The following is a 9,736-nucleotide window of genomic DNA, read 5'->3' as shown; positions in this document are numbered from 1 at the left end:
AAAAAGACAAAAGTCACTCATCTCAAGACATGTATATTCTACAAGGGGGTTCAGATGTTAAACTGGTTACACAATATATTGTTTAATTATATTTGGGACCACAAAGAAGAGATGTAGAGCTTTTAATAGAGAAACAGAACGAGTTCAGTGGCAAACTAGAGTTTCATGTAAGTTTCTCTGAAAAGCTACTCTGAGGTAAATTTCAAAGGTGAATTAACCAGGCAAAGAAACAAAAAGAGCATTCCAGGTAGAAGGAATTGGATGTGCAAAGGACCTGAGGCAGAAAAGGATGATAGAATACACCAGACTATGAAAGCAGGTTACTGGAACAAGCAGAAATGTATGTAAATATGCCAACTTACTAAATTTAAATAGTACTTTCTTTGGGTAAATATTACGTAAATTTGATCATAATATAAAAGTATGGTATCCATGCTATCCGAGGTTTTATGCCTCTTGTTTAGAACTCAAACCTCAGTTGGTGGGAAAACAAACAGATAAAACATAAATATAGTCTGAAGGCAGAACACATTAATGTAAGAAAAACTTCACTAAATGTTACTGCACTCCGCGCAGCTGTGCAATGGCATGTTCCTCATAGAGAAAGTGAGAAAACAACCGCTAAGATAGACTTCAACCCCATAGCTAGATGGCAATACAGACATACTACAGAAGAGTGTATTATTTTCATAAGTATTTAACTATAAAATGCCCTCAAAGCACTTGAGATTCAGGAATAAAAAAGGTCAATGTTATTTTTCTCTTCAGATCCAGAAGGAGGTCACACATTCATCTGGGGTCTTTTAGAGTCCTGGTTCCCCTCTGTTCTCAATATCCAACTTCTAATGGCGCCTGGCTCTGCCATGTGTAAGCTATCACCTGTAGCTACTTCACTCCCATAAAAACCAAGCCCCAAGATAAGATTGTGCAACACCAACCAGAATAATGATAAATAACTGCAACAAAACATTTCCATTTCTCTCACTTCCAAGAGTATTTTGGGCTATATTTTCCGAATAATTGCTCATCTCAACTTGCCTATGTACATTTAACCCACTCAAACCAAAGGTGATAGCAGTTACACATCTAGAAGGAGCTTACACACAGTTGAGGGCATTCAAAATTGTTTTACGGATGAGGCAAACATTGTCTGAGACATTGTGTCACGCCCTACCGTTTTCAGAAATTTCCACGAGACCTTTCATCTTACCTAATGGTTCACAAAGGACATCGCTGTAGCATCTCCACCTCCTCATGGTTTCACATATAATGGCTGTAGCCCTCTCTTGCACTGCACCATGGGGCTGCATGGGGAATCCATGAAAGACCTTCAACAGATCTGACTCCAGCAAGTCATAGGCCCAGAAGAGAGAAGCACAAGAGCTCGTTCCTTTCTAATCAAAACGAAAATCCAGAGCTTCTCCACAGTATCATAAAAGCAAAACCATCACATTTGTGAAAAAAAAAAGAGCATATGATAATGGGATCATTAAGATCAACCCTAAAGTATGTTCACAAATATCATGACAGCGTTGTGGATACTAATTGCTGTTTAAAAACACCACTCCAGCCTAAGTGCTAGTATTAGACAAGGGTACATTCTGTCAAATGTTGTTGGGCCCTTAATTGAAAGGGTCATTAAAAATTTACTGAAGGGGATACTGGAAACACTATAAAGGACAAAAGGTGTGTTTGAAGTTCCATTCATTGTCAAGGATGCCACATCAAGTGTCAAGCACCAGGGGTCAAGATAGGAGAGAATGGATTTGAAGGCAATGGTGCAGACAGCTCTTTTACATGCAGACCAAGCCCAGGGCTGCCTGACTTTAGGCTCTGTCAAATACACTGTGATGAGGCATTGGTGATCCAATACACTTCCCATCCAAGAAATGCACCTACGAATCTACATCTTACGAATATTTGATCCAGCTACAAATATGAAAAAAAATCACCGGTCTCTGAATTATTTCATTGTTTTTGCCGAAGTCCTAAATTATTTTTCCTGTAACAAAATAAAATGTACTGGGTAGGAACAAGAGTCCAAAAAGGCAAATACCAACTCAAGCCCGTTAAAACTAAGGTTCCAGCCATGCTGATTTTCTTTACGACATAAGTGGTCTACTTGGCTGATAGCAGCAGAGACTTGGGTCAATACTGTCATTCCCGCCTGCCAGCACTGCAGACTTCATGCATTCTCCCTTGAATTAACTTGACCACAGGCTATTTCTTGTAGGGTATAATGAAGAAATTGGCCAAAGTTCCTGCAAGAGATATAATGTTGACATGAATTCTTTAAAACACATAAACAAACCTTGAAGACTAGAAAGGTCATGGTGAAAGAAGCAAATTTCCTTCCTTTAATATTTATGGGAAGAAAAGAATTCTAATCTGGGAAGTGACTTATGAGCAGTAGCAATAGGTCAGGGGCAGAATGTCACATGTGACCATGGGGACCAGACAGGTTACTAATCCTTGGTAAGGACTGTGGGGTGATGTTGTAGGTGTGCTGTGCTGTGTGTGTGTGTGTGCGCGCGCGTGCGCGCACGGATGTGTATGCAAGTGTGTGTGCATGCTAAAACAGCAAGATTAAAACATTCTAACCGAAAGAACTTGGTCTATGCTGAAAGTTCACAGAAGGATAGCACATTTAACATTTGAGAAAAATAACATTTTTAAAAAGTGAACAAGTATGTCCACAGTAGTTACAGAGAATGTTGGCAAGGAAAATCCCCTGAGGACTGCCAAATGTGTCTTGATATCCAAAAGAATGAAAGCTGAGCCAGAAATGTTGTGAAATGGGCTCCATGATTTCAACTCCTGATATTTATGCCGTTGTGTTGTTCCCTCCCACTGCGAGTGGGCAGGACTGTGAGTTGCTTCTGACTGATCACATATGGCAAAAGTGTTGGGATGTTCATGACTCCGTGTATGTGTTTACTTTACATAAGGCTGTAATCCTTGTCATCGGAGGACAGTGTCTCCCTTGCTGGCTTCAAGAAAGAAAGCAGCCATTCTGAAAAGACTCATGTGGCAAGGAACTGAGGGCCGCCTCCAGCTGATGGGCAGCAAGAATCTTAGGCCCTCAGTCCGACAGCCTGCAAGGAACTGAGTGCCAGAAGTGGATTCTTCCCCAGTTAAGCCTCAGATGAGTCTACAGACTTTGCTGACACCTTGAAAGCAGCCTCCTGAGACTCTGAAGCACAGGACACAACCAAGATTTGCCCACACTCCTGACCATTGAAACTGACATAATAAGTCTGTGTTGTATGTAAGTAGCTAAGTTTGTCACAAGTATTATTACACAGCAATAAATAATTAATACAGAACTACTACTGATGCCAAAGGCTTTGACTTTGACTCACTTCTTTTTTTTTTTTTTTTTTTTTCTTCAATATGGGATCTCACTCTGTGGCCCAGGCTGACATGCAGTGGTGCAATCATAGCTCACTGCAGCCTTGACCTCCTGGCATCAAGCAATTTTCCTGTCTTCAGTCTCCTGAGTAGCTGGAACTGCAGGCATGCACCACCATGCCTGGCTAATTGTTTTATTTTTGTAGAGACAGGGTCTCACTGTATTGCTCAGGCTGGTCTGGAACTCCTGGGCTCAAAGGATCCTCCCACCTCGGCCTCCCAGAGCGCTAGGATTACAGCACACCCAGACTGACTAGGTTCTTTCATCCCTAGGGGCTTCTCCTTTATACAATGTGATCACCCACATGTGCTACCACAAAATCCAAAGAAGATTATAACAAAGTTATAGAGGGCCAGATTTTATGTCGCGACATCACTGAATGGGACAATGTAATACATTGAAGACATTATAGAACTCACACCTGTGGATCTCCATTTATCTTCCAAGGAGAACGAATTCTGACTTTCTAAAGAAGTAGCAACAGTCCTTCTTCTGTGGAATATAAAAGAATATAGATGTGTCTGTAATGTAGCCCATGGTACATTAGAAGGAGCTTTGGAGGCAGACAGATTAAGGCTCAAATCCCAGTTTTTCTCCTTACAAATTTGGACAATATATTGAGTTTCAGTTTACTCATTCAAACAATTGAAACAATCAAATCAACCCCAAAGAGTGTCGAGAAAATGAGTAAGATACATAACTTGGGCATCAACCACAGTAGGAAAATAAATACTAGTTTTCCTCCCCTTTCTTTGTCCCATAAGATTAATGCATCTTAGATTTTAGAAGAGAATATTTTAAAACAAAATCAAGGAAAATACAACACTAGAAGGAAATGTGGCCCAAAAAATGTTAGATGCACTAAAAATGAAAACCTGATTATATAATTATTAATAGTATTAACAAAGAAGAATTATCCTAAGGACAGATCTGACTCCAGCAAGTCATAGGTTGCTTAGAGTATCCTCCAATAAATCCTTCTTTTTTTTTTCTTTTTTTTTTTTTTTTTTTGAGACTGAGTCTCGCTCTGTTGCCCAGGCTGGAGTGCAGTGGTGCAATCTCGGCTCACTGCAAGCTCCACCTCCCAGGTTCAAGTGATTCTCCTACCTCAGCCTCCCAAGTGGCTGGGACTACAGGTGTGCATCACCACACCCAGCTAATTTTTGTATTTTTAGTAGAGACGGAGTTTCACCGTGTTGGCCGGGATGGTCTTGATCTCTTGACCTTGTTATCCACCCACCTTAGCCTCCCAAAGTGCTGAGATTACAGGCATGAGCCACCGTGCCTAGCCAGTAAATCCATTTTTTAAGTGTGTGAATGAAAAAGAAAGGACAGTTACATAATCCAAGGTTCAGAGTAGGAGGAGGAGACAATGGACCGTAAGAAGAGGGCCACAGAGACCACAGGCCAGAAGGAAACTTAGGCCAAGCATGGTGGCTCACACCTGTAATCCCAGCACTTTGGAAGGCTGAGGTGGGTGGATCACTTGAGATCAGCAGTTCGAGACCAACCTGGCCAACATGGTAAAACCCTATCTCTACTAAAAATACAAAAATTAGCCAGGCATGGTGGCGGGCACCTATAAACCCAGCTACTCAGAAGGCTGAGGCAGGAGAATTGTTTGAACCTGGAAGGCAGAGGTTGCAGTGAGCAGAGATCACGTCACTGCACTCCAACCTGGGTGACAGAGCGAAACTCTTTCTAAAAAAAAAAAAAAAGAAGTAAAGATAGCCTGGGGAAAAGTGCAAAGACAGAAACACATCTACTGTGCTGTAGTCAAAACAAAGAAGTGAAAAATAAAAGGCATACTATCTTTGGCTGGTGAAGATGGTGCAGTATTGTCAGGTGGTACAAAACAAACTGTTTTTACTTTGCACTCATCTTTACCAAGAAGGGTGATCATCAAACAGAAAAGAGAAGAATAGACATAATTAAGATACAACCAAAGAGTAAGATTATGGAGATAATGGGAAAATTGTAACTTGGCTCAGATAATTACTCCCAGGAGAAATAGTTTGCAAATACAATTGGAGAACCACTTTCAGTAATTTGTTTAAAATCTTATGGAACCAGAGAGGCCAAAAAACTACAAATAGGCAAAAAAAAATTGATTTTTAAATAGTAAATGCTTGATAAATCTTGATAGTGATACTCGACTAAATTCTCTAATGGATAATCAAACAGATGGTTGGTAAGCACTGTGAGAGAAGAATTTATCATCACTAGGAGCCAAAATGGGTTCACTTAAGAAGATGTTAGGCCAAACAAATTTTATTTATTTCTTTAAAAAGTGACTGCATTGGTAAATTAGAAGATGCTAGAAGCGTACTTCTAAGATCTGGAAATGAGAACTGAAATAATTATTTTATATTTAGACTAGAGGGATAGGACTTGAGGGAAGTGCTATCTTCAAGTGTTTCAAAGACTATCATGGTAAAGAAAATATGGTTCATCTTATGGACACAGGGAGAGGAACATCACACACTGGGGCCTGTCGGGCAGTGGGGGGAAGGGGAGGGAGAGCATTAGAACAAATACCTAATGCATGCAGGGCTTAGAACCTAGATGATAGATTGATATGTGCAGCAAACCACCATGGCACATGTATACCCATGTAACAAACCTGCACGTTCTGCACATGTATCCCAGAACTTAAAGTAAAATTAAAAATAAATAAATAAAAGAAAATATGGTTCACGTACACCATAGAATATCATACAACCATAATAAAGAATGAAGTTATGTCCTTTGCAGCAGCGTGGATAAGACTGGATGCCATCATCCTTAGCAAACTAATTCAGGAACAGAAAATCACATACCACATGTTCTCACTTATAAGTGGGGGCTAAGCATTGGCCACACACCGATATAAATATGGGAACAATAGACACTGTGGACTACTAGAGGGTAGAGGGACAGGGGTGGGTTCAAAAAACTACCTATCAGGTACCATGCTCACTACCAGGGTGACAGGATTTGTGCTCTAAACCCCAGCATCAGACAATATTTTCATACAACAAATCTGCACATGTAACACGTATTACAAGGAGTTAAAATTACTGAGCATTGCTGCATCCTTCAAATCTAAGCCCAGATGACTTGAGGAATCTCTCTGATCACTCGGGTTTAGAGTTGAAATCCCTGCTATATGTTGCTATAACACATTTACATTTCCACGACTGTAGTGTTTTTGTCAGAATGTATTATGATTGCTTGTTTAATTGCCAACCTCTCCAGTGGGATGTAAGATCCATAGAGCAAGGACCAAATCTATCTTTTTGGTTTGTTTCATCCCCAGAGTCTAATACCACTCCCATACATGGAAGGTGCTTTATAAATACTTGCCAGTGGAATGAATGGATGAAAAAGTAAAGGAATTTTCAAAATTTGTGCTTCACAAGGATATGGTTTTCATCTCAATATCAGGAGGAACTGTCTTATAATTAGGAAAGAAATTATAAATTTCTCATTCTATAAGTGTTCAAGAAGAATATGAAAACCGGGTGATCCATACAGCGTTCCATACAGTGGAATGGAAGTTCAATTAGATGGCCTCTAAACTCCCTTCTAACTCTACTCTAAATTCAAAGCCATATCACCTTTTAACATAAAATCAAAGTACACAGCCCCAGAATTCCAGAGGCAAAATAGCTGTGCTAAACTGTGAGCTCCTGAAGGCTGGTTTTATTCTTTTGGTGTCTCCTACCTTGCCTGGAACAGGGCTTTGCCCAAGCTGACAGTTAATAACTGTTGATAAATAAATGGCTGCAATAAATGTAGATTGTTTCTGAAATGAAAACAACAATGAATACATTCAATCTGACCACCCTGTTTCACAGAAAGGAATTATTTCCCAAAGATTGATGTGACTTCTCAAAAGTCATCCAGCTATTTAGGAACACAGCCAAGACTTTACACAGTTTACTACTATTTCCTACACCAGTCTAGGTTCCCTTAAAGATTCTTTACGGAGACAACTGAAGACAAAAAACCTAAGGACTCAAGACAACTAGACCATCTGGGGACATCAAAAGCATCTCTATAGTGAAAAACCAAGGGATCAAGTCATCACTGTAGTAAATCCAAGAGGGATGTTCACCAGGACCAGAAGAGACAGCACAGAGAACCAGAGTTTCACTGAATTTCCAGATCATCCATAGAGTGTTTTGTACAGTGGAATCGAAGTTCGATTCAATGGTCTTTGATCATTGCATTTCCTAAAGTAAATTAGGGATAGACAAAATAATAATAACAATAGCATCATATGTTAGGGCTCTCCTCAAAGGGCTGAGACAACTCATTAAAGTTAGTGTCTGTAACTCTACAGCATAAAGAAAAGTGAGAAAGTTACTGTCACTTGACTACCTTGGTCAAATAAAAATTCAGATGTAGAATGTAATAAAAGAGATTTTTTTGGCCTGGTTCTCTGCATATACATATAATTAACATATATCATGACAATTAATTTTAAGGCCTTTCTTATTTCTACTGGTGGTCTATATTAATCTAAATCACACAAAAAAATTAGGAAATCATTATGAGACTTTGCACTCTGTAGCTATAGTCCATAAGTCCAGGATCAACAGAAAAGTTTTACCCAGCAGTGTTTCCTAGGACAACATGCTCTTTGTTTCCTTTTGTAGAACTATTTGATAAAATCACAAATTGTTGCATTTTTCCATTCAAAGAATATTCAGAGAGTGCCCATTGCACAGTGGCCACTTTGATGACATACATTGCAAAACATAGTCCCTTCAACAGTCTAGAAGGCCAGAACCAAGGACCGGGTACTATGGTCATTGCTTCATTAGCGGTAGATTGGGTTCTATGGGAATCCAAACAAGGGGGAATGGGACCTGCCAGAGGAGCTAATGCTGGAGAGTAATCTTGAAGTGAAAGTAGAAGTTAGCTGGCCAGGCGACGGGTCACCATTGTTTCCGGCATAAGGCAGAGCATTTACAAAGGCACAGTCATGGCAGGAACTGCAGGCAATCTGGTGTGGCTGAAGTTTGTGGATCATTGAAAGGAGATGCTCTAACTACTCTGGTCATTTAGCTTGGAACAGGGATAGTCAAGGACTTTTTCCTACTCCTTATCCTCCCTGTCTATATGTGTGTCAGGTTCTCCCTAATGCTCTCCAGAGGTATTACAATAACTTTCTAACTATGCTCCCACCTGCCAATCTTGCTCTCCACTTTTCTTTTTTTTTTTTTTTTTTTTTTTTAAGGTTTTTTGGCTGTAAATTTATTCAATGCAAAATAATACTCTTCAGTTTTACTGAGGTGGCTGGCCACGTCCACGACCAAATCCGCCTCTAAACTGGAATTCGGTTGCTGACCCAGCCCCAGCCTCAGCTTTCTTGTCGGCACCAGGTGGCACAGCACTCCGTCTGTAGGTAACTCTGTCAGCTTCCCCTCTTGTGAGTCTCGCAGGTCGCTCACCCTCCAGACCTTTAGGCCGAGGCCTGCCAGTCTCTGGACGGCTACGGCGTAGGGTGGCAGGCACAATCTCCAGGGGCAGATGAAGGTAATCACGGAGATACTGGATACCCTCATTGGTAAGGTACCAGTAGAAATGTCTCCAGGCAAACTGTTCCTTCACGTAGCCTCGGGACTTGAGAGACTGCATGGCCTTCATGACATGAAGGTTGGGCACATTCTTGTCTGCCAGCTCTGGGTGCTTAGGCGTGTGGACATCCTTCTTGGCCACCATGACTCCCTCCTTAAAAAGGAGTTCGTAAATGGCAATCCGGTTCTTCTTAGGCATCAACATCTCGGCAGCTGCAGGGTCCCGGGCCGGGGCTCGCTCTCCACTTTTCAATGCATCCTCCACACTTCCAAAGATTTCACTTTCCAGAATGCAAATCTGATCATGTCATTCTCCAATTCAATCTTTGCCTATGAGAGAAAGTCCAAATTTCTTGGTGCAGAGCATGAACATTTTCCAATCTGGCCTCTTGCCTTTCTAACTTGATCTGCTAACTCTTCTCACCTCACAGCTGAAAATGCAGCCCGGTAATGCACACATACTCAAAATCCCCTCACATGTGTACCTCCTCACACCTCTGACCTTTGTACCTACTGTTTCCTCTGCCTGGAATGCTTGGATCTTGGAGAGAGATCTCTCTTGGAGAGAGATCCAACTCACCTTCAGTAAAGTCTTTCCCGACACAACTACCAAGTCCTACCTCCATCTCCCCACAGTCCTCTGTACAAATCTCTACTCATCATTTTTCACACAATATATTGTGTCTTTGTAACTTCCCCACCCAGAGGAATATCCATATCTCACTTTTCTTTGACTTACCATTACCCTTCAGAATTA

At 40.9% G+C, this 9,736-nt stretch overlaps 1 pseudogene across 1 annotated transcript; it reads right to left on the bottom strand.

Moving 5' to 3' along the window:
• Nucleotides 1–8,607: 8,607 nt before the first annotated feature.
• Nucleotides 8,608–9,205, bottom strand: LOC111539620 (annotated as a pseudogene). The gene has a single exon (XR_002730731.2). The product of XR_002730731.2 is annotated as a 40S ribosomal protein S10 pseudogene (transcript).
• Between the last annotated feature and the right edge of the window lie 531 nt (nucleotides 9,206–9,736).

This window comes from Piliocolobus tephrosceles, chromosome 18 (assembly GCF_002776525.5).
Source record: "Piliocolobus tephrosceles isolate RC106 chromosome 18, ASM277652v3, whole genome shotgun sequence".
Lineage (NCBI taxonomy): Eukaryota > Metazoa > Chordata > Mammalia > Primates > Cercopithecidae > Piliocolobus > Piliocolobus tephrosceles.
This window is presented reverse-complemented; position numbering and strand designations above follow the sequence as displayed.